At 43.9% G+C, this 26,034-nt stretch overlaps 1 pseudogene; it reads left to right on the forward strand.

Annotated features, from left to right (window-relative positions):
• LOC140193376 (solute carrier family 2, facilitated glucose transporter member 11-like) overlaps window positions 1-24,363 on the forward strand; it is an 80,808-nt pseudogene extending 56,445 nt beyond the window's left edge.
• Window positions 24,364-26,034: the final 1,671 nt, after the last annotated feature.

A 26,034-nucleotide genomic window follows, 5' to 3' on the forward strand; every position in this document is an offset into this window, starting at 1 on the left:
TCTCTGTGACTCTATAACCCAAAGGTAAAATACTATTTCTATTATAAACTAAAATACATACTGGAGTGAAAAGGCAGGGGAAAGGGTGTACAAGCTGATATAAAAGTAGGTGCAGTGTGTAGTGAGACTGTGAAGAAGGACAGGCAGACAATAAGACAAAATTACAGTCATGCCTTTAAACTGAATAAAAGGTTCAACAGTTCAACAATTTGGAAAAGTGAGGACAAAGTGAAAGGGGAAAAGAGTGCAGGAGAGGTTATGAAAGTCTCCAGAATAAATTTTTAAAAAGTTTAGAAAGGAATAAAAATGTAACTTCCAGTAACATAGAGATAAGATTGAAAAGGGTGATGATTACAGGACTGAAGGTGTTACAGAATATTTGAATGCACGCAGTATACAGAATAAGATAGGTGATCTTAAAAGCACAGTTAGAGATTGACAAGTATGACGTTGTGAGCATCACTGGGTTGTTGCTGAAAGAAGATCATAGTTGGGAGCTTAACATCCAAGGATATACCTTGTATTGAAAGGACAGGCAGGTAGGCAGAGAGGGTGGGTGGCTCTGTTAGTAAAAACTGAAATCAAGTCCTTAGAAAGAGGTGGCATATGATGGAAGATGTAGAATCCTTGTGGGTAGAGTTAAGAAACTGCAAGGGTTGAAAAAAACCCTGATGGTGGTTATATACAGGCCTCTGAACAGTAGCAAGGATGATGGTACAAATTACAATGGGAGATAGAAAAGCCATGTAAAATGGGCAAAGTTATGATAGTCATGGGAGATTTCAATATGCATGAAAATCGGGAAAATCAGATTGGTGCTGAATCTCAAGAGAAGGAATTTGTAGAATGCCAATAAGATGGCTTTTTGGAGCACGTTGTGGTTGAGCCTACTAGAGGAAAGGCTATTCTGGATTTGGTGTTGTGTAATGATCTAGATTTGATTAGGGAGCTTAGCGTAAAGGAACCTTTAGGAGGCAGTGATCATAATACATTAGTATTCACCCTACAGTTTGAGAGGGAGGGGATAAAGTCAGACATATCACTATTATAGTGGAGTAAAGGGCATTATCGAGGCATGAGAGAGGAGCTGGTCAAAGTAGATTGGAAGGTAATACTAGCAGGGATGAGGGCAGAACAGCAATAACTGGAGTTTCTAGGAGCAACTTGGAAGGCACAGAATAGATACATCCCAAAAAGAAGTATTTTAAAGGGAGGATGAGGCAACCACGGCTGACAAGGGAAGTCAAAGGCAGCATAAAAGCAAAGAGCAGGGTATAATAAGACAACTATGCTGCTCCAAAGCACGCCATAAGAGATCAATCTTACCCTTGGCCATTAGGCTCTATAATGAGCCAACCTATAGCTGCGGAAATGATGACTGTTAGACTGTTTGAGATAACTTTATTTTTATTTTTATTCTTTCTTACTTCTCTTCTAATATTTGTATATTCTGTGCACTTGTAATGCTACTGTGACTCTGTAATCTCCTTTGGGAATCAATAATCTATTTACCTATAGGATAGCAAAAACCAGTGGGAAGCTAGAGGATTTTAAAAACCAGCAGAAGTCATCCTCAAACAAACAGGAAGAGAAAAGATGGAGTATGGAGGTAGGCTAGCCAAACGTATCAAAGAAGATACCAGAAGTTTTTCAGATACAGTATATAAAGAGTAAAAGAAAGGTGAGAGTGAGTATTGGACCGCTGGAAAATGACCGCTAGTAATGTGGGACAAAGAAATGGCAGACAAGCTCAGTAAGTATCAGTCTTGACCATGGAGGGCACCAGCAGTATGCCAGAAATTTGAGAGTATCAGGGGACAAAAATGAGCATTGTTGCTATTAAGGAGAAGGTGCTTGGGAAGCTGAAAGCTGGACCAAATGGACTACACCCCACGATTCTGAAAAAGATCGTTGAGGAGCTTGTGGAGGCATTAGTGATGATCTTTCAAGAATCACTAGATCCTGGAACGGAGGACTGGAAAGTTGCAAATGTCACTTCATTCTTTGAGAAGGGAAGGAAGCTAAAGAAAGGAAATTACCGGCCAGTTAGCCTGACTTCAAGGGTTGGGAAGATGTTACAGTCCGTTATTAAGGATGAGGTTTTGGGGTACTTGGAGGTATGTGATAAAATAGGCCAAAGTCAGCATGGTTTCTTAAGGGGAAGTCTTGAATGACAAATCCTTTGAAATCATTTAAGGATATAACAGGAAGGATAGACAAAGGAGAGTCAGTGGATGTTGTTTACTTGGTATTACGGGCAAGATATTAGCATGGATAGAAGATTGGCTGACTGGCAGGAGGTAAACAATGAGTATGAAGTGAGCCCTCTAGGGTTGACAGCGATAGGTAATGGTGCTGTGCTGGGGTTGGTGTTGGGAACGCTTGTTTTTGCATTACTTGTCAATGATTTGCATGATGGAATTGATGGCTTTGCGGCCAGATTTGCAAATGATATCAAGGTAGGTGGGTCAAACAATCTGCCAACCTGACAATGGCAGTCTGCTGTACTTGGAAAAGCAACAAGAAAGGAATGAGGTTGCTGCGCTATCGGGCGAGGCATGAATGACTGGATTTTTCCCTTAACTCCAGCAGAAAGGCTCCATACTCGAGGGATTGATGGCTTTGTGACGAAGTTTGCAGACGATGCAATGATATATGGAAGGGCAGGTAGTGCTGAGGAAGCAGGGAGTCTGCAGAAAGATTTAGACAGATTAAGAGAATGGGTAAAGAAGTGTCAGATAGAATACAGCGAAGGGAAGTGTATGGTCATGCACTTTGGTAGAAGGAATAAGGGCATAGACTATTTCCTGTAGACTAGTTCTTCTCCTTGTAGCCCTTCATGCCCTGCACAATCAAGAATCTATCAACCTCTGCCTTAAATATACATAAAGACTTGGCCTCCACAGCTGCCTGTGACAAAGAATTCCACAGATTTTCCACTCTGTGGCTAAAGAAAATCGTCCTCATCTCCATTCTAAAAGGACAACGCTCCATTCTAAGCCTGTGTTCTCTGGTCTTAGACTCTCCCACCATAGGAAACATCCTCTCCACATCCACCCTATCATGGCCTTCCTGCCTGTCTTTCGATACAAGGTGTATCCTTGGACATTGACCTTCCAGCTATAATCTTTCAGCCATGATTCAGTGATACTTGCAACATCATACCTGTCAATCTGCAACTGTGCTGCAAGTTCATCTACCTTATTCTGTATACTGTGCACATTCAAATACACACCTTCAGTCCTGTATTCACCAGTCCTGACGAAGGGTCTCGGCCTGAAACGTCGACTGCACCTCTTCCTACAGATGCTGCCTGGACTGCTGCGTTCACCAGCAACTTTGATGTGTGTTGCTTGAATTCCAGCATCTGCAGAATTCCTGTTGTCTGTATTCACCTTTTATGAGTTTGTCCACATTTTACATTGCATCTCACCCTGTTCACAGCAATGTTGCCCTATCAACAGCTTCTCCTCGCTGCACATTTCTTCTGTTTGTAAACCAGCTACCTCCCCTTCAGCACTATCACCTGCCTTTCCTATGATACTTCTTGCATTGAAATATAGGCAGCCTAGGACATTAGTCGTACCATACTCAAGCTTTTGATTTCTGACTTTGTCTTACCAACATCTGCCTCCATAACCTCTCCACTAACTGTTCTGGTACTCTAGTTCCCATCCCCCTGCAACTCTAGTTTAAACCCCACTGTGCAGCATTAACAAACCTTCCCACTAGGATATTAGTCCCCCTCCTGTTCAGGTGCAAACTGTCACTTCTGTACTGGTCCCCTGCAAGACAGCCCTATGATCCAAAAAGCTTATACCATCCCTCCTACACCAATTACTTATTAAACTGTACAATCTTCCTAGTTCTTCCCTCACTAGCATGTCGTATAGGTAGCAATCCTGAGCTCATAACCCTGGAGGCTCTGCCTTTAACTTAGCACCTATCTCCCAGAACTCCCTATGTAGAACCTCGTCACTCACCTAGCAGTGTCATTGGCACCCACATGGCCCACAACTTCTGGCGGTTCATTATTAGTGGTGCAGTGCTAGCCGGAGCGCACGGGAGCGCGTCCCGCACATCTTTAAGAAATAAAGAAGCTAATTAATTAGGTGCAGCCCAGGGTGATTTGAGTATCTCAGAAACTGCTGATCACCTGGGATTTTTACACACAACAGACTCTGGAGTTTACAAAGAATGGTGCCAAAAACAAAAAAACATCCAGCGAGTGGATTTAACAAGATGTTTTCGCTCACAGAACAGCCACTCGCTGGATGTTTTTTTGTTTTTGGCACCATTCTTTGTAAATTCCAGAGCCTGTTGTGCATAAAAATCCCAGGAGATCTGCAGTTTCTGAGATACTCAAATCACCCTGGGGGGCACCTAATTAATTAGCTTGTTTATTTCAGCTTTTTTCTTAAAGATGTGCGGGACGCGCTCCCGTGCGCTCCGGCTAGCACTGCACCCCTGTTCATCCTTCCACTTAACTATGCTCTGGATTATCCCCTGTGCCACGGGCTAGTGCAGGTAGGAGTGGCATTGATTGTACAGGTGAATGAGTGGCTACGATGCAGGGGGCAGGGTTTCAGCTCTTGGATCATTGGACCCTTTTCTAGGGACGGAGTGACCTGTACAAGAGGGACGGGTTGCACCTGAACTGAAGAGGAGCCAATATCCAGGTAGGGAGGTTTGCTAGTGCTACTCGCGAAAGTTTAAACTAGTTTTACAGGGGCTAGGAACCAGAGCACCAGCTCAGCAAGGGACAAACCAGACCAGAAGATAGATGTCAGGGAAATTGAAAAGCAGAATTGAACTGACAGGTATGATGGGTTGGATCATTTGAAGGGTGTCATTTTTAATGCTAGGAGTATTATAGGTAAAGGTGATGAACTTAAAGCACTGATCAGCACATGGAACTACGATATTGTAGCCATTACTGAAACTTGGTTGAGAGAGGGGCAAAAATGAGTGATTAATGTACCAGGTTTTTAAAGTTTTAGAAAAGATAGAGGAGGAGTTAAGAGGGGGTGGGGTTGCACTTGTAACCAGGGACAATATCACAGAGGAGATATAATGGAGGGGTCAGATACTGAGTCTATTTGTGCTGAGCTCAGGAATAGGAAGTATAGACTCCCCAACAGCCCCCGTACCAGACCTGGTGTTGGTTAATGAGTCTATCTTTCGGTAGATAGACAATTAGGGAACAGTGGCAACTCCTTAACTTTCAGGATAACTATAGATAATGATAAGCATGGTCCTTGTGAGAGTTTTAAATTGGAGTAGAGCAAATTACAAGGGCATCAGGCAGGAATTAAGAAGCATTAATTGGGAACACTTTTTCACTGGCAAGTCCACATGTGGGGGGTTTTTAAAGATCAATTGCACAGAGTACAGGAAAGGTATGTTCCTGCTGGAAGGAAGGACGGGGATCGAAAGATAAGAGAACCTTGAATGTTCAGAGAGGTGATGAATTTAGTCAAGAAGAGAAAGGAGAAGTATGTAAAGCTTCAGAAGTTAGGATCAACAGAGCACCAGGAGTATAAAGAAACTGGAAAAGAACTAAAGGGAATTAGGAAAAGTGGGAAAGACCATGAAAAGTCCTTGGCAAGTACAATTAAGGCGAATCCCAAGGCATTCTATACATACGTCAAGAGCAAGAGAATAACTTGGGAGAGGATGAGATTCACTCAAGGATAAAGGGGAAACATTTGCTTGGATGTAGAGAATGTGAGTGAGGTACTTAATGAGTACTTTGCTTCAGTATTTACCGAGGACAAGGATATAGAACATAGAATAGTACAGCACAGTACAGGCCCTTCGGCCCACAATGTTGTGCCGACCCTTAAACCCTGCCTCCCATATAAGCCCTCACCTTAAATTCCTCCATATACCTGTCTAGTAGTCTCTTAAACTTCACTAGTGTATCTGCTTCCACCACTGACTCAGGCAGCGCATTCCACGCACCAACCACTCTCTGAGTAAAAAACCTTCCTCTAATATCCCCTTTGAACTTCCCACCCCTTACCTTAAAGCCATGTCCTCTTGTATTGAGCAGTGGTGCCCTGGGGAAGAGGCGCTGGCTATCCACTCTATCTATTCCTATTATCTTGTACACCTCTATCATGTCTCCTCTCATCCTCCTTCTCTCCAAAGAGTAAAGCCCTAGCTCCCTTAATCTCTGATCATAATGCATACTCTCTAAACCAGGCAGCATCCTAGTAAATCTCCTCTGTACCCTTTCCAATGCTTCCGCATCCTTCCGATAGTGAGGTGAGCAGAACTGGATACAATACTCCAAGTGTGGCCTAACCAGAGTTTTATAGAGCTGCAACATTACCTCGCGACTCTTAAACACTATCCCTCGACTTATGAAAGCTAACACCCCATAAGATTTCTTAACTACCCTATCCATCTATGAGGCAACTTTCAGGGATCTGTGGACATGTACCCCCAGATCCGCTGCTCCTCCACACTACCAAGTATCCTGCCATTTACTTTGTACTCTGCCTTGGAGTTTATCCTTCCAAAGTGTACCACCTCACACTTCTCCGGGTTGAACTCCATCTGCCACTTCTCAGCCCACTTCTGCATCCTGTCAATGTCTCTCTGCAATCTTCGACAATCCTCTACACTATCCACAACACCAGGAGATAAGTGCTAAGTTTATAAGAGCATTAGGGCATTTAGAGGGCAAGGAGGAGGAAGTGTTGGGCCTCCTGATGAGTGATGATAGTGATGACTGGTTGCCAAGATCAGGAGGGAAGAGGAGTCCTCAGGGGCGACGGCACGACTGTTGGGCAGGTCTGGATCTGCAGACTCTGGAGCAGGAGGGACACAGGAACAGCTGGAATGTGGACGCTTGGGTTGTAGGATCCTTCCTGCATCTCCCCTTCTCTTCCGTCATCGCTCTTTTGGATCACCTCAGGATTCTGGGCTGTTCCATTGATCAGTGTTCTCCAGTGGTCTCTGTCACAAGCCGGCTGCTGCCACTCGATGACCTCAATGTTTGCCTGAGAGAGCTGTTGCTTAAATTTGTTTTTGTACCTCTTGTGTGGGGCGCCATGATGTCTCTTGGCCCGAGAGGTTCTCTGCAGAGTACTGCTCTGGGTAACGTGGCGTTGTCCATGTGCGACACGTGGCTGGGCCAGCAGAGCTGCCTGAGCTGCTTCAGTGCTCGGGAGCTGAGCCTTCTCCAGGTCCCCGTTGTTGGCGACACGATCCTGCCAGCTGATACCCAAGGCGGAGAGGAGGCAGCGCTGATGGAAGCGCTCGAGCAACCGGATTTGCTTGCGGTACAAGTCCCAGGCTTCGGAGTCAGATAGCAGCGATGTGATGACGGCAGCCCTGTACACCAGGATTTTTGTGGACAGACGCAGCTGGTAGTTCATCCACATTCGTTTCTGGAGGCACCCGAAAGCACTGCTAGTTCTGGCGAATCGAGTGTCAACGTACCTTACTACGGTGGCGTCGCTGGAGATGACACTGCCCAGGCAGGTGACCTGCTCAACCGTGGTGAGAGGGTGGTCGTGAATGATGATCTGAGGTAAGTTGTAAACACCACCAGGGGCTTCTAATGGAGGATCATTGTTTTCTTCGGACTGACCGTTAACCCGAAAGCCCTTGCAGCCCGGGCGAACTTAGAGACTCTGCAGCCTGTAGCGCGACCTCTGTGTGCGTGAGAAGAGCCAGGTCGTCCGCACATAGTAGCTCGAGAATGGTCTTTTGCGTGGTTCTTGTTCGAGCAAGAAGGCAGCAGAGGTGGAAGATATTTCCGTCAGTGCAGGACCCAATGTAGATGCTCTCCGAGGTGGTCTCTTTTGCTGCCAGTAGACTCATATGAGCAACTGGAAACGCACGGCCTAGTTAGGGAGAGCCTGCATGGCTTTGTGCAGGGCAGGTCACGCCTTACCAACTTGAGTTAGTTGTTTGACGAGACAGATTGATATGGGCAGGGAATTGGATGTTGTTGACATGGATTTAGTAAGGCATTTGACAAAGTCCCTCATGGGAGGCTAATCCAGTAGATTAAGACGCATGGGATCTGTGGCGAATTGGCTGTTTGGATTCAGAACTAACTTGTGCACGGAAGACAGAGGGTAGTGGTTGAAGGCACTCATTTGAGCTGGAGGTCTGAGTAGCAGAATTCCACAGGGATCTGTGCTGGGCCCTCTGTTGTTTGTGATGTATACAAAGGACCTAGATGAAAACCTAGATGGGTGGATTAATAAATTTGCAGATGATACGAAGGTTGGTGGAGTTGTGGATAGTGTAGAAGACTGGCAAAGAATACAGCACAATATAGATCGGATCCTTGCAGATAAGGGCTGAGAAATGGCAGATCAAGTTTAACCCAGATAAATGTGAGGTGTTGCACCTCAGTGAGGCAAGCGTAAAGAGACATAGAAACATAGAAACATAGAAAATAGGTGCAGGAGTAGGCCATTCGGCCCTTCGAGCCTGCACTGCCATTTATTATGATCATGGCTGATCATCCAACTCAGAACCCTACCCCAGCCTTCCCTCCATACCCCTTGATCCCCGTAGCCACAAGGGCCATATCTAACTCCCTCTTAAATATAGCCAATGAACTGGCCTCAACTGTTTCCTGTGGCAGAGAATTCCACAGATTCACCACTCTCTGTGTGAAGAAGTTTTTCCTAATCTCGGTTCTAAAAGGCTTCCCCTTTATCCCCAAACTGTGACCCCTCGTTCTGGATTTCCCCAACATCGGGAACAATCTTCCTGCATCTAGCCTGTCCAATCCCTTTAGGATTTTATACGTTTCAATCAGATCCCCCCTCAATCTTCTAAATTCCATCGAGTACAAACCCAATTCATCCAGTCTTTCTTCATATGAAAGTCCTGCCATCCCAGGAATCAATCTGGTGAACCTTCTTTGTACTCCCTCTATGGCAAGGATGTCTTTCCTCAGATTAGGGGACCAAAACTGCACACAATACTCCAGGTGTGGTCTCACCAAGGCCTTGTACAACTGCAGTAGTACCTCCCTGCTCCTGTACTCGAATCCTCTCGCTATAAATGCCAGCATACCATTCGCCTTTTTCACCGCCTGCTGTACCTGCATGCCCACTTTCAATGACTGGTGTATAATGACACCCAGGTCTCGTTGCACCTCCCCTTTTCCTAATCGGCCACCATTCAGATAATAATCTGTTTTCCTATTTTTGCCACCAAAGTGGATAACTTCACATTTATCCACATTAAATTGCATCTGCCATGAATTTGCCCACTCACCCAACCTATCCAAGTCACTCTTCATCCTCCTCACAGCTAACACTGCCACTCAGAACGTACACTGTGAAGGGCAAGGTCCATAACCGTGTTGCTGAGCAGAGGGATCTTGGGATCCAAGTTCATAGCTCCTTGAAAGTGGCTACACGGCTCGATAAAAGTGGTTAAGAAGGCTTGGGGAATGCTTGCTTTTATTAGTTGAGGCTATGTTGCAACTTTATAAAACTCTGATTGGACCACATCTGGAGTATTGCCTACAGTTCTATTTGACCCAGAAGGCAAGCACTGAAGGTGAGAGGGGGTAGGTTCAAGGGGGATGTGAGGGGTAATTTTTTTTTAACTCGGTGTTGTGGATGCCTGGAATATGCTGTCTGGAATATGCTGCCTGGTATGGTGGTAAAGGCAAATACATTAGAGGCTTTCAAGAGACACTTGGATAGGCAGATGAATGTAAGGAAAATGGAGGGATATGGACATGGTGTAGATAAGAAGGATTAGTGTTTGGGTGTTTTTGATTTGCTTTTCAGCTGGTTCAGCACAGTGTTGTGAGCCAAATGGTCTGTTACTGTGCTGTACTCTTCTATGTTTCTGTGTAAACATGGGCCAACCTTCCTCCCAAAATTTTACCCCTTTTTTTTATTTTGATCTATTTTACAGAGACGCAGAATTCTATAGAATGTGGTTGCTTCATCCTTTTAACTTTATCTAATTCCCTAGAGAAACATCTTGCACATATACAGTCACAGAATACTCCCTGTACATTTCACAGTGAGTGAAGCATAAAGCAATAATAAAGGGTTAAATGAAACAAAATGGAGCCTTTATCATTCGAACAGTGGAGATGCAATATAAATCCATAACATGATTGGACATAAGGGCTGCATTTTGTAGAATGTTTTTAGCTGCAGATTGTCAGTAATACACTCACAGTGTTTCCTCTGTTCATTTTATTTTAAGTGGATTAGTGTCACATTAAGACTGGGAGGTAGGAATTTGATTACATTGATCTCTATTCAAACAACTTGGCATTCTCCCTACTTTTAAATTTGTATAAAATAAACTAGTAAACCTCTCAGTCAATGATGGTCACACTTCCATTTTGTTCCTCGTGTAATGGTGTTCTATCTGCTGCCTGGTATTTTTTCTGTCCATTGGATTGAGAAGAAATTGAGATTTTAGAAACTCACTCCACAGCACCACCAACAGGTAATGGTGTGAAACTACAGCAGATGCAGGTTATATCTTGGTTAACCATTGACACACAAGTGGAGTTAACATCATAATAGAGCACGTGAGCTTACAAAAGATAGGCAACATAACCACTGATTCTTCTGATAGAAATAGCAATGCTTTAATCACACCACGTGGGCAGGTTCCACCCACTCACGTAATGCAATTCTTCCTAAATCTCTCTATTTGATTGGTTAACATTTCCTTGTACTTAGCGCAGCCCGTGAAACCTCTTAATAGTTTTATAGACTCTCTTTTATGTGTCCTCTTCTATTGTTTTCTTTTTCACGATAGAGTCATTGAACGCTCGGTCTTTCTTGACAACTGCATGCTCTCAGTTCCGATAATCTTCTTGCAAATCTTGTCTGCACTTCTCCCAGTACCTGTCTATAGAACGAGCACCTTGAATGCATGCAACATCCTGCTGTAATCTGTTCAAGGGTCAATGCCAAGGTGCATGAGCCCTGATCCATTAAGTTATGATGCTAAGGAGGCATGGGAGCTTCTGCAGACGCTGGAAATATGGAGCCACACACACAAAATGCTGGAGGTATTCAGCAGGTCAGGCAGCAACCGTGGATGAAAATAATCAGTCAACATTTTGGGCCAAGGAAGAGAAATGTCGACTGTTTCCATCCTTTCATAGATGCTGCCTGACCTACTGATCTCTGCCTCCATTTTTTTGTGTGATGTTTTGGTTCTCAATTCTCTGATTGATGGAAACTTTGTGCAATTGCTCAATGAGTGAGCTTCCTTAAACCTCTTCTGATCCTTACGTCCATTATAATCAATGAAGTAACCGCAGCCAGCCTTTCCATTCATTTTGCACCAATACTCAAACTGGATGCCATTTTTTAACAATATCTGTATCCATACTATCGGGTTTCTTTGTTCTCCTACCCAATGTCATGTTTTATTTCAAGCAAGGAGTAAGCTCTTTATTCCACCTCTCGTCTTGCTTTCCTATAGTTGGAGTGCAGACATACTTTTAGCTAAACACCACCATGTTCTTTAGTCAATATAATTTATATGCATGAAAACCAAAGGCCTTCATTCCCTGGAGCATAGGAGAATGAGCAGAAATTTGATAGAGGTATACAGAATTATGAAGGGGTACAGATAGGGTAAATGCAAGCAGGCTTTCTCCACTGAGGCTGGGAGAGACTAGAACTAAAGGTCATAGATTAAGGGTGAAAAGGGAACAAGCTGCCAGCAGATGTAGTGGATGCAGGTTCAGTTTCAGCATTTAGAGCATAAGATATAGGAGTAGAACTAAACCATTCAGCCCATCATGTCTGCTCTGTATAAAGAGACATTGGATAAGTACATAAGTAAGAATTAAGCCATTCAGCCCATCATGTCTGCTCTGTATAAAGAGACATTGGATAAGTACATAAGTAAGAAGGGTATGGAGAGATGTGGTCCAGCTGTGGGTCCATGGGACTAGTCAGAATAAGGGTCCTGCATGGACTAGATGGGATGAATGGCCTGTTTCTGTGCTGTAGTGTTCTATAACTGTGACTATGACGATGGAGACACAGGAGAATGATGCTAAACATTAGAAAGAAAAACATTTGAAGGTCTGTGAGCTGAGGGTTAGCGAGTCAGAGCACAGAGGAGCTGAATTGCTGTCTAAGCTCCCGTGACAGTGATTGCGTAAGAAGGCGATTTTTTAAAATACATCAATACATTGTTGGATAATGAGGCACCTTAAAAAAACAATTTCAATTTAAAAAAAACTTTTCTCCAAGAAACTTAGTACAATTTTTGTTTTCCAGATCTATTCATACGCCTTTGAGATTTTCTATGTGGCAGGAATTTCCAGGAATATGATCCCGTACGTGTCCATTGGAACCGGGCTGATTGAAACCCTCATGTTGGATGATCTGTGTAGGTACAATGTCCGTCTAAGTGGCTGGTGATGGGGGAGGCTCGTAGCTTTGGTCGGTTAGTTATATCAGGTGTGGAAGCCGCTTTCTCTGGACTGGCCTCCTCTTTGGGATTTCTCTGGACTGGCCTCCTCTTTGGGATTTGGCTGTGCCCTCTTGGATTGACTGAGATCATGAACAGAATCAACCGAACACGGAGACCTGCAGGTCCCTTACACCCACAGCTTCTAACAACACAGCTCGGCCGTGAGCACTTTCATCATCTTCACAATACCCTTCATTATTTCCCAGTACACCTGCAACTTAACTTCTCTCATACGTCCCATCATTTCCATTAAGACCATAAGACATAGGAGCAGAATCGGATCCATCAAGTCTGCCCCACCATTCCATCATGGCTGATTTATGACCCCTCTCAACCACATTCTCCTGCCTCTCCCTGTAAATTTTGACAGGCTTACTACTCGAGAACTTATCCAACCTCCACTTTAAGTCACCCAGTGACCTGGCCACTACAGATGTCTGTGGCAATGAATTCCATAGATTCACAACCCTTTGGCTAAGGGAATGCCTTCTCGTCTCCGTTCTAAGTGGCCATTCTTCTGTTCTGAGGCTGTGTCCTCTGGTCCTAGATTCACCCACTATAGGAAGCATCCTCTCCACGTCTACTCCTTCCAGGTTGTTCAGTATTTGACAGGTTTCAATGAGATTCCCCCCGGTTCTTCTAAACTCCAGTGAATACAGGCCTGGAGTCTTCAAATGCTCCTCATACATTAACCCTCTCATTCCTAGGACCATTCCCCTTTGTGTCTTTAAACAACAAAGGAGATTATGAGCGGAAGCCAGTTAACCGGCCGACACTGCTTTGGGATACGGGAAACCAGAGTGCCCAGAGGAAATTTACCTGTTAAAACGCTTCACAGGCAGAGTCTGTGCTCAGGATCAAGGCCAGGCATCTGAAGCTGTGAAGCAATGGCACCAGACCAGCGTTGCTGTCGAGTTCAGAGTAGGTCCCATGTGGCAGGCAGCCTGAGCCATCACACAGTTGTCACTGTTGAGGTTGCTCTCAGAGATTTGAAAATGATGATCCACTTAACTAGAAGTGCATGGAATATGTCTGAAATTATTGCATTTATAAACCTAAATCACTGCACAATGTAAGAGGCTTAAGCTACGTTAGGACATAGAACAGTACAGGCCCTTCGGCTCACAGTGTCGTGCCGACCTTTTAACTTACTCCGCGATCAGTCTGACCCTTCCTTTCTACACCGCCCTCCATATTTCTTTCATCCGTGTACCTGGCTAAGAGTCTCTTAAATGTCTCCAAAGTATCAGCCTCTACTACTACCCCTGGCAGTCTATACCAGGAACTGACCCCTCTGTGTAAATAACCTGCCTCTGACATCTCCCCTAAACTTTACTCCACTCTCCTTAAAAGGACGTCCTCTGGGATTGGCCTTTGCCTCCCTGGGAAAAAGGTGAGGGTAGTCCATTCTATCTCTGTCTCTTATTAACTTAAACACCTCTACTAAGTCACCTCTCATCCTGCTTCACTCCAAAGAGAAAAGATCTAGTTCACTCAGTCTTTCCCAATAAGACCTGCTCTCTAATGCAGGCTTCTCCTCTACCCCTTCTCTAAAACTTCCACATTCTTCCTATAATGAAGCAACTAGGACTAAACACAGAACTCTGGTCTGACCAGAGTTTTACAGAGCATTGTGGAAGTCTTTCTGCCCTAGTAAAATATAAAGTGAAAATATTGGAATCAGTTTCTATCTTGATGTGTGAATCTTCACATCCGAAGTACTCAGCTTCTTCTGAATTTGATAACAGTACGATGATCCATGGATTGTTCAGCTTCATACTGAAGCAGATTTCTGTTGGATTTGCCAAATTAAGGAATAATTTTAGTTCATTAATGCCCCATTAGAGAGAGTGGCTGAAGAGTGTAGAACTACCCATGTTACGTACCTGACCATCCCCAGCACAGATGAATCGGTGCTGATATAGCCTGAAACTTAATGATGCTCCGACAACACCAACAGGACAAATGGGTTCAGAGCCTACTCTCCCAGGACTGCAAACCGAAAAGCAGCATCAGAGTTCCATGAGATCAGGGAATAAACCTTTCAATCCAAATTTATTAACACTAAATATCTCCCAAGGCCAAGAAAAAGGTAACCACAGTCAGAGCTTCACTGTAACTCTGTGTTTTATTCTGTGAATCTTAATGTACAGGGTTTCTTCGTTGAATGAACTGGAAGAAAATCCCTCTTCTGTGGGGGATTAGGCTTCATGAGCCTGTGGACAGCACTTTTGACGATCTCCTTTGCTCTGCAGGTGAGCAACAATGGGTGAAGCCAGAAGGAAAGAGCGAGCCCTTAAATTAGCATTCATAACTATTCAGGTTTGTGATCTGTGGACATTAACGAAAGAGATAAAAGACAGTTACAGGCCTCAGGGGGACGGGGGGGACAAAAAAGGAGACAATGAGAGAAAAAAGACTTTTTGGATGAAACAACACGGATTACCTAGGGACATAAGAGAAACTGCAGGTGCTGGGTATCTGGACAAACACATAAAGGAACTCAGTACGCCTGGCAGCATCTTGGGGAGGAAAACGGGCAGCTTACATTCTGAGTCATCAGCCAGTCCTCTTTCGAGTCCAGGTGAAGGGTTAGGACCCGAAATGTCAACTGTCCATTTACCAGCTTGGATTACCTTGAGTTTTGTCAAATGAATGAGTATCTAATTGTGACATTTTAAAATGATAGACATGTTAAATAGAATAAAGAGAATGTATTTGTCCTAGTGGAAATAAGACAAAATATGACAAAAAAAACTTCACCCACAGTCCCCTCATCTCACATTCCCTCATTTCACCACACATTCATCATATTATACAGTGTTCCTGCTATTAAAGCAGTGTTTTTTTGGGGGGAGGGGGAAGATGGAAAAGAGGAAGAGGCGTTGCAATATTGATTAATGAGTTCATTACAACAGTAATGGGAGAGGATATCTGAGAAAGCTTTTCAAATGAAGTCATATGCACAGAATTTATAAAAAATAGAAGGGGACAATCACTTTGCTGAGGATATACTATTGGTCTAACACAGGGGTCCCCAACCTTTTTTATGCCATGGACCCTATCATTAAGTGAGGGTCTGTGGGTCCCAGGCTGCGAACCCCTGTTCTAACAGAAGTAGGAGATAGAAGACCAGATATGTCAGCAATCACAGAGGAATGTGAGACCACTAGGGTAAACGTAATGGGAGATTTCAACTTTGATGCTAAAGATATTGGGTGAAAATTTTAAAGCATGCCCAGTGCCAGTGTGTGGATGTTCCTACAGGAGCTTGGACGACACTGGAACTATCCTTAGAGAATGTAGCTGAGCAAGTGGTTGAAGTGTCAGTGGGAGATTTTTTATCGAGATAGTGACCCCACTCTATAAGTTTCAATGGAGTTACAGAAAGAGTTAAAGATGGGCCGGAAATTGAGATCCTGGATTGGAGAAGGCCAATTTCAGTATCATCATGCAGGCAAAAATAGACTGGCGAAGAGTCTTGGTCAAAGCATCAACTGTTTATTCCTCTCCATAGATGCTGACCGACCTGTTGAGTTCCTCCAGTATTTTGTGTGTTTTGCTGTGAACAGCTACTTGTAGATGGGTCAACATCTGATCAACGTAGGAGTTCAGGGCCAACAGGTGAATGATAAGGCTAACACGTCCGAGGAACCAGTAAGTCTCGGGATATTGAGGGCTGAATTAAAAAAAGTGTAGAAAGTATGACGAAATGGAGATGAGGAGGCCTGACAGGAACGGTTTCAGGGTACAGAGCAGCAGAGCTTTGGGGCTTCTGCCCATCAGTTCCTGTTACATTGGTTCAGTCCTGCCCTCTGGAACTGCTTGTATAGAGTCCGCACATTCTCCCCGTGACCACACAGCTTCCTCCCCCTTGCTCTGGCTTCTTCCCGCATTCTTAGGCACGCGAGTCGGTCAGTATGTCGGCCGCCCTAGGCAGTAGATGAGAGGCAGAACTTTGGGGGATTGAATGGAAGGCAAGGAGACTGAAATGGGATGAGTGTAGGATGAGTATAAAAGGATGCTTCTTGTCCTCTTAGCAGGTCAGAGGGCATGTGGCCAGGCTGTAAGATTCTCCACAGATCGTCACCTTGTCATGGTGGAGAGGCTTGTGAGTGCCCAAGATCCCAAGAGAGATGCCGTCTGGAGTTCAGCCACCTGGTGCTTAGCTCCTGGTAGGGTTACCATGGTGGTGAGGTCAGGAGGGACATACCAGGCAAAGAGTGATCCAACCAAGACCTCAGCAGCAGAGCTGAGGGAAGGCAATGACACATCACAACAGCAGTGAAGGTGAAAGGTGAAAGGTGAAGGAAGGCCTTGCATTCCATGCCACTGGACCATGGTTCTGATCTGTCACGATACCGTGCGGTGGCTGTGCCTCCCCACGTTAAACAAAGTCACGTCTGTCCTGTCTGTGGTGAGGAAGGCAAATGCAATGTTAGCATTCATTTCAACAGGACGAGAATATAAAAGCAAGGATGTAATGTTGACACTTTATAAAGTGGAGTATTGTGAGCTTTTTTGGGCCCTTTATCTTAGACAGGATGTGCTGAAACTGGAGAGGATTCAAAGGAGGTTCACAAAAATGATTCCAGGATTGAATGGCTTGTGATATGAAGAGCGTTTGATGGCTCTGGGTCCGTACTCACTGGAACTCAGAAGAATGAAGGGTGACCTAATTGAAGCCTATCGAATGGTGGAAAGGCCTTGCTGGAGTGGATGTGGAGAGGTTGTTTCCTGTAGTGGGAAAGTCTTAGACCAGAAGACACAGCCTCAGATTAGAAGGGTGTCCTTTTAGAATGGAGATGAGGTATTTCTTTAGGCAGAGAGTGGTGAATTTAGGGAATTCTTTGCTCCAGGCAGCTGTGGAGGCCAAGTCTTTATGTATATTTAAGGCAGAAGCAGAGTTTGATAGACTCTTGATTGGGCAGGGCATGAAGGGATATGGAAAGGCAGGAGATTGGGGCTAAAAGGAAAATTGGATCAGCCATGATGACATGGCGGAGGAGACTCGATGGGCCAAATGGCCTAATTCTGCTCCTGTATCTTATGGCAACATCTGAAAAAAAAAGTAAATCAATTACCCTAAGTATATATATGCATATTAAATACACCAAGGGCAATCTTTTCCAATTGCCATGAAGGACTGAAACTACTCATACCAGTGTGTTGGGGTTTTGGCAAGAGAAGGGAATTGTCTATTTATCACTATGATTATTCCTGCAGAAAACTAATGTAAGATTTATGCATTATCCATGCTATGAGTTATAAAAGGAAAGTTATTTGTATGGTACCAGCATCAAAGGACTCCATTTATAGGCAGGAAGTGAAGGAGATTTAATAGATATATTCAAGACATAAACATATTATTGAGGTAAGAGGGAGTCATCATTTCAACTGGCAGGAGGCCTGTAACCACAGACTTAAGGAAAAGTGCCAAAGGTGCTGAAGCGAGGAGGATTTTTAATGCAGTGAATTGGTATGTTCGGTTTTATTTGAAGATCGTTAAGAGGAAGATTTGTTAATAACTTTCAAGGTACTTTGATCTTTAGGAAAGATAACACCAGCAAGTCAATAGCTTGGGGTTACGGGATAGGACAAATTGGACACGTTTTTTGCAGAAGTTCCGCAGGCAAAGTGGACTATTGGCCCTTGTCTGTACTGTATGATTTTGTAGTTACTAATATCTGGTCTACTTTGCAAAGTAACGGGGGATGATTTAACAATAAATTTCACTGGCACAATACCGCGACTCGTGAGGATGGATGAGGGGCTAACTGGACGTCATGTTTGCTGTTCTCGTACCTTCACCGTGGTCCTCGGTGAGATGGAATGAATGAGGCAGAACAAAGGTGAGGGATGGGGGAGGTGAGGTGGTGTGCATTTTTCCCCACAGCTGATACATTGTCTTGCCTTTCCTCTGCAGAGTCTTGTCAGCTGGATGCCGTACTGCAGCCTTGTCTTCATTTTCGCCTACGTTCTCAGCTACGGACTTGGTCCAGGTGAGCCAAGTTGTGCAGGTGCTCCTCTTTTCCCAGTCAACCTCCCTGGTCTTGAAAGCCACCACCTACAGCAGCACCACACATTAAAATAGGCAAGTGCCACCCTCAAAGGCACAGGTCACGTTCAAGTTGACATTTGTGGATTCCCGGTGGCGATCTACTCCCTCTAATAGTGAATGTGTAGAAATTAAGGAAGCTGTAGCTGCCGAGCCTAATTCAAATGGAATGCTGACTTGTGATTGCAATGAGAACGTTTTGTTTAAACTGATTGTAACCTGAGAAACTTTGCCACTCACACACTGACAGACCACTCTCTGAAACAAAATCAAGCAGCACAAACTGATTCCTCAGCTTGGACTGGGCCACGGGACAGAGCTGAGGTTGCCGTGACACTTATGTCAAATACAGTGGGTGTGTTGCATCTTGGACATGTAAAATGAGCAGATGATGAAGCTCCTTCTCTTCTGCACAATGATCCCAGGGCATTCCATGAGTACACTGCATATCCTATTGGCTTGAACTAACCCAGCAGGTTTAACTTTGCAATTTCGTCAGCTTTGTGAGGTATGGGATTGGGAATAAGAGGAGGCCATTTGGCCCTTCAGGTGGAGCCTATTATTCAATAAAATCACAACTGATCCAATCTTGGCCTCAATACCACTTTGCTTTCCCTCTCCCTGTTGCTTTAAATGACAGCAGGTTCAACAACAGCTTAGTCACCCCTGGCATCAGGTTCCTAAACCACAATGAAGGACACTAATTCTACCTCAGCCTATATTTTTCTCAAGTTGCATTTATGTTGTCAATTTATTTGTTCTTATTTTTTTTATCCTGTAAACTGTGTGATTTACTGTATGGTAATTTAAATCAATCTAATTAATGTTTGTCCTGTCCTGTGTTCCGGTGCAAAACAGAAGCCGATTTTCAGGGTATTTATATCCTGGGTATGAATACCCTTGCTCATGGACTTGAACTTTTGCCCTCAGCATTGAAGAAGAGGCAAGAATTGTGTTATTATACGAGTAGGAGTAGTAGCCAGATACCAGAGATGGTGCAGTAAGATCTCACTATGCCAGCTCAGTGACAGTCTGCAGGAGCAGTTGCAGTACGGAATTACCAGTGCTTATTTTCCAGTGGATTAAATGGAGTGGAAGTCAGGTGCAGAGGTTCAATACTGACTCTGCGGCAGCTTACTACACTGAAGATGAAGATACATTCTCCCATAAAAAGGCTCAAAAGTTGCTTTGTATCAATGACGGTCATTCATATTGATTTTTTTGTCCCTAGGGAAGAGTTTTGAGACAAATAAATGTGGATTTGTATAAGCTCATCCTCAGGGAATGCAAAACATGTTCAAGATTCAATACTCAAGATTGTTTAACATCACTGCCAGTGCACAAGTGTAAGGGAGAACAAAATACTAGATCTTGATGCACTGCAGCACAAAGAAACACAATATGGTAAAGAACATAATAACAATAAAAACACAAATACATAAAATAGCTTATATACATCAATTGATTGTATGTCCATAAAGTGATACTAGGCACAGGAGTGTCTCCACACAAGGTGACTGACACAAAATGATAAAATAGTGGTGGTTGAGGGTGTGGAGGGGTTGATCAGCCTTACTGCTTGGGGAAGGTAACTGTTTTTGAGTCTGCTGGTCCTGGTGTGGATGCTACATAGCCTTGTCCCTGATGGGAGTGGGTCCAACAGTTCATGAGCAGGGTTGGTGGGACCCTTTCCAATGTTACTGGCCATTTCAGGCACCTTTTTGCATAGACGTCCTTGATGGCAGGTTGTTGGTGCTGGTGATGCGTTGAGCAGATTTGACAACCAGTAGCAGAGCCTTCCTCTCTGCCTCCGTGCTGTTTCTGTACTATGCAGTGACACAACACGTTAGGATGCTCTCTACTCTGCATCTGTAGAACAAATTGAATGTTGTTGGCTGGGTTCTTTTACCCTTTTATTGAGTCAATAATATAGCATTTGTAGAGTCTGGACTGCTCAAATTAATATTGAAAGTTACAATAAATTCAATGTAACTTGTCATTATCGAACTCTAAACACAAGAGACCATGGAAATGCAGAGCAATACACAACCAGCTGGAGAACCTCAGCACGTCAGGCAGCGTCGGTGGAGGAGAATAAACTGTCGCCCTTTTGGGTCCAAAGCCTTCATTGGGACTGGAAAAGGGGGGGGGAAAAGTCCTTCACTCACATCCACTGTGATGAATTGTTTTGAGAAGTTGACCATGACATCTGACATATATACTGTACGACGTACATCCGTAATAATAAACCTGATTCCGATTCAAGAACTACAAAGGAGCACTGGAAACAAAACGTAATGGAGTTGCACCAAAGAAGAGCAATTCATTGCTGACTGTGAGAACCCCAAGAGAGAGTTGTTTCTCCTGTCGTCACTGAAGACGGCTGTGGTAAGGAAACTGGATTTGCCTCAATGAGCACGGTTTACTCCCAGGTAGACAAGATGGCCGGAGTGGAAACCAAATAACAACATCTGTGTCAGTGCTAACCTAGTGCAGTCCCATCAGGAACCATAGAGAGTGTAGCCACATGATTCAACCTTTTCCCAGTCCCACACGCAGTGTTGGGGCACCAGACCATCCACTAACGATGAATGTTCACTTCGTCCCTCTGATTCTCCACTGCCGATGACGAATGGGGAATACAGCCTGAAGGATCAGGCAGACCAGGCCAAGAGAAGACCAGGGAAGTGAAGACATTATGTTGACCAAGGTGGCACAAGGAACAACAGGAGAAATATTCTCATGTGAGACACAACTCTGCTGATACTTGAAGCAGTCCATCTACGTGATCGGAATCAACTTGCCCATTCTGGATGGGAGAGTTGACTGATGCTCTGGAGCCTATTCAATGTTTCTGATCTGGATCACTGTAGACTGACACTCTGAGTCCTGATAGACCGGATGTTCCACCATGGAACCTGGTAAATTAATGACTAATCACCTCCCTCTCCATTCTTCCCTGTCACTTCCCCTCAATACTCGCAGAATTACTTCATCTGCAATACACAGAAAGAGATGTGGTTCTTCACTCCCTGCAGTTTCCATTCTATGATGCAGCTTTGGGCTTCCAAATCTCAGAACGTCCCCTTTCCCTACCCCAACCTACCACTGTATGTTTGACCCTGTTTGGGTGAGGTTCAAAGTTTCTACTCGGGAGCAGGGACAGACAGCTGAACTTCAAATCTGCCACCCAACAGTGTCTGGCAACTCATTCACAGCCCCCTCATTTGCCTTTTTATTCCATTATAATCCTTTGTTCTCAGGCTGCAGATTATTGCTATCTGACAAACTCAGCAATTCAAATTACATTTTTAGTTAGTGTTCCAGCTCTTAGTTTTATTGATTATTTGCATGTGATATGTAAGAAGTGATCACTAGATCTGTGCATTTGCATTGTACCAGACAAAGATTGCTCCTTACTGTAACTAAGTTAAAATAAGTAGTAGTTTTCCCAGTGAACTCTTGCTCCAGAAAAGCAGTTTGAACAGGAGTATTGACTATTTATGTTTGGTTCAGCTTGTCAGAAACAGAAAATAAGCCCATTCTTATTGAGGAAAACAGCATTTATGATTCCTCCTAATTGTCCCAAACTATTTGGCAAAATTACCAAAACAGTATTGTCTATTTGTAAAGCCTTGAGCCAATATTCCAAATCCATGTGAGTTTTATTATATCTTCCTGAATTGTACATGACCCAGTTCATGTTTTGTTTTCACCAACTATAGTTCAGATAACTAACAAGGGATTGGAATATCATAGTTAAAGGAAAGGTAAAACACCTCCCAACTTTAGCTCATCACGAGCAAAGCAACTTTGTCTAAGATTAAAAAATCATAATTTTCCTTAGGTCACAGTCTATTTCATCAAACATGGAGTGAATTCAAAATCCCTATCTTGCTCTTCATCTCTGTTATTATCTGGTCTGTATCCAACCTTCATTCTCACCCTCTCTGAATCACAGAATCTCAAAAGCTGCCAAGCTTCAAGAAACATTTTTGAAACTCAGCCTCATCTGCTCTCTTTTCCCTCCACACTCACTCACTCTCTCTCTCACTCTCTCACTCTCTCTCTCTCTCTCTCTCACTCTCTCACTCTCTCACTCTCACTCTCTCACTCTCTCTCTCTCACTCTCTCACTCTCTCACTCTCACTCTCTCACTCTCACTCTCTCACTCTTTCACTCTCTCTTTACTCTCACCAAATCACAGGATCTCAAAATTTGAAAAATCTCTTTTGAAACTCATGGATCACTCACCTACTTTCTATCAATTCAGAACATGAAAAAGGTGGTCAAGATGGCGCCAGCGTACAACATTCCTATAGTCGACATCTTCCAGATGGCAAACAAAAAGTTTTTTTTACTTCTTTTATGTCTGTTTTCACCTTACAAATGTTTCTGGACGGATAGAGCCTGCAATTTACAGTTTGGAATCCCCGAGGAGATTTCAGGAAGTGAGCTGGTGCTCTGACGGCCTCAATGTGAAGAAACCGAGACCGGTGTGAGCTGATGTTTGACTCCATTTCACCATTTAAAGTGTGAATTAATCGCTGTTTAACCCGTAGAGGAAGACTGAGACATTGAGGCAAATGCAGAAGGCGAGCGAGAGTTTGGGCGATGACCGCCTGCCGTTTCGTCGCTGCAGGAGGAGGGTTCTGTGAGCAGCCTATCTGTGTGGCTTGCTGTGACAGGCGGGTAGGCCTCTGCACTCGTGTGGTGTCCCTCTCTTTCGATGAATGTTGGTGCTATCGGAGGATGGCATTGTGGTTCTGTGTTTATGGATTGGACTATTGTGTTTATCGACTGTAGACTTCCTCAGAATGATGTTTTTATATTCTGTGTTGTTTTATTGCCCGTCCCTTTTCCTTCTGGTTGTGCTAGGGGACTGGGTTTGGAGGCTGATGTTTTGTTGTGCTCGTTTTTGTGCGGGGGAAGGGTTGTTATTTTGGGGGTCGATGTTCTTGTTCCATTTTGTGTGGGGGGGAGGGATTGGGTTGGTGTTAATGATCAGGATGTCGTTCTTTTCTGTACAGGGCTGTGCGTTTGATGTTACTCTCTGAAAGACCTTCATGTTCTTTCTTTGTTTCGTGGCTATCTGGAGAAGACAAATTTCAGAGTTGTATATGGACACATGCTTTGCTAACAAATGAACCTTTGAAGCTTTGAATGTGGCTTTCTCTCAAAAGTTTAACAAATACACAACAATAATAGATTAATCAAGGACACTTTTAAACTGTAAGGAATGTTAAAGGTTATTGATCCAGCAGACACCTGTAAACAAACATTTCCAATCATTAAAGCCTCCAGCAACTTGCAACATTTCTGAGTTTCTAAGCCCTGACTTTACGATCCCTCTAGGACATACTGTACAGCAAAGATCACAGCAACTAGCTCACTTTCAGAGGGGTTAGCAAAGTCTCTCCCTCGAACATAGAACAGTTCAGTACCGGAACAAGCCGTATGATGTCTGTGCGCAACATGATGTCAAATTAATCTAATTCTTTCTGCCAGCAACCTTGCATATCCCTCCATTCTCTGACTATTCATTTGCCTTTCTGAGAGTCTCTTGAATGTCACTATCATATCTGTTTCCACTATCATCACTGGGCTACTGTCACAACCACGGACTCCGCTGTGGGGTCTGTGTGAGCTGCGGAAGGGGCTTGGCAAGCACACTTGTGAGTAAGCATGTTGCAGCTGATTAGTGTTTCATTGTGGTGGGATTTAATGCCCTTCCTCCCATTCCAGTTTTGCTGAGACCTGATCAAAAGCACAGCAACGTCTACACCCGCTCATTACCTTCGGCCGTGTCTGGGACAGAAGACTACTGTCTGTTTCGATTGATGCTCTAAAGGAGAGGTATTCCTCAAGTAATAAGTTACCGCTTTCTAGCCACAGTGTTGATGTTAGCTTTCAGTTTGAGAGTTTTAGTTAACGGGCCTGTTGGCCTCGCATTTTTCCTTTATCCTGCACAGTTCTCACTAAAAACTAGTGATCTGTTCATCTGCCTTGGAGTCGCTCCCTCTGTGCTTGGGCCCTAACCTCACACTTGTGGCTGCAAATCCTAACAAACTAATATGGACCCAGCAAAGAGAGAACAGCTGATCACAGCCCTGTATTTCATTCGGCAGGTAAGAGAGAGAGAGAGAGACCGTCAGATATAGGAGAAGAAGTAGGCCATTCGGCCCATCGAATCTGCTCCGCCATTCAATCATGGGCTGATCCACTTCATCCAGCCATCCCCACTCCCCTGCCTTCACCCCATACCCTTTGATGCCCTGCGTAATCAAGAACCTATCTATCTCTGCCTTAAATACACCCAGTGATGTGGTCTCCACAGCCACGTGTGGCAACAAATTCCATAGATTTATCACCCTCTGACTAAAGTAATTTCTCCGCATCTCAGTTCTAAAAGGACGTCCTTCAATCCTGAAGTTGTGCCCTCTTGTCCTAGAATCCCTTTGCCATATCTATCTGATCATATTAACAATGTTACTATAATCAATAATCTGATTGAAATCCAACACCCCTTATCCTGTCTTACATTATTTGTGCCACTCAGAAAGATAAAGCTCTTCATCACTTTAATCTTTCTCCCAATGAAAGCACATACTGGTTACTTTATAAACCAAAATCTGAAAGTATCATGTCCATTTTGCCGATATTTTCACTAAAATATCAATGCTGCAGCACGTGGGAATCCAATTGAACAACCAGGAATAAATTTAATTGGGATGATAATCATTCCCTCAGCCCAGGCTTTCCTTAAAGCCTCAGCTGTGGAACCTGAGGAAAAATCTGTTCACATCAAGGTGATGAAAACTTTGGGATGGCCCACAACAGATGCTCAGTTGGTTCCTTACAGGGCGTCTAAACACAATAACGATTGGAAGCTGCACTTGGAAATCCAGTTGTGATTATACTCGGAGATTGTTTGCAATGACGTTGCTGGTGGCACTCATAATATTAAGGTGGTGGGCAGGTATCTTCTATAATCAATTAAACCTGATTTGAGAGCATTGAAACATGCCTGGCGTCTCACTCTTGTATCACACCACATGTACCACAACGAGGAAAACCAGTCAAAGGACGGGAAGCACAGGCTGGGACTTCTCCTGGAGTGTTTCCATCCCACAGGCACAACTCAGACAAAACCTTCACCTATTCCATTACCACCCCTCCCCACTCCCCACCACCCACCACCCATGTGCTTATAAACAAGTGGAGCATCAAATGAATTTCCAACACTGAACCAGAAGTAAGACGGCGGTGATCACATTAATGAGGTTGTACTGCAGGTTCAGAATCAGAATCAGGTTAACATCACCGGCATATGTCATAACTTTACGTCAGCAGTACAATGCCATACATGGTCAATAAATATAGAGAATTAACCTGAGTGGCATTTGGTATCTATATGTCTGTTAAATAGTGAAGGTAAAACAAGTAGTACAAAATACTGTAACAGAAATAACAAAGTAGTGAGGTAGTGTTCATGGGTTCAATGTCCATTGAGGAATCGG

The sequence above is a fragment of the Mobula birostris genome, unplaced genomic scaffold (assembly GCF_030028105.1).
Source record: "Mobula birostris isolate sMobBir1 unplaced genomic scaffold, sMobBir1.hap1 scaffold_576, whole genome shotgun sequence".
In the NCBI taxonomy this organism is placed as follows: Eukaryota; Metazoa; Chordata; class Chondrichthyes; order Myliobatiformes; family Myliobatidae; genus Mobula; species Mobula birostris.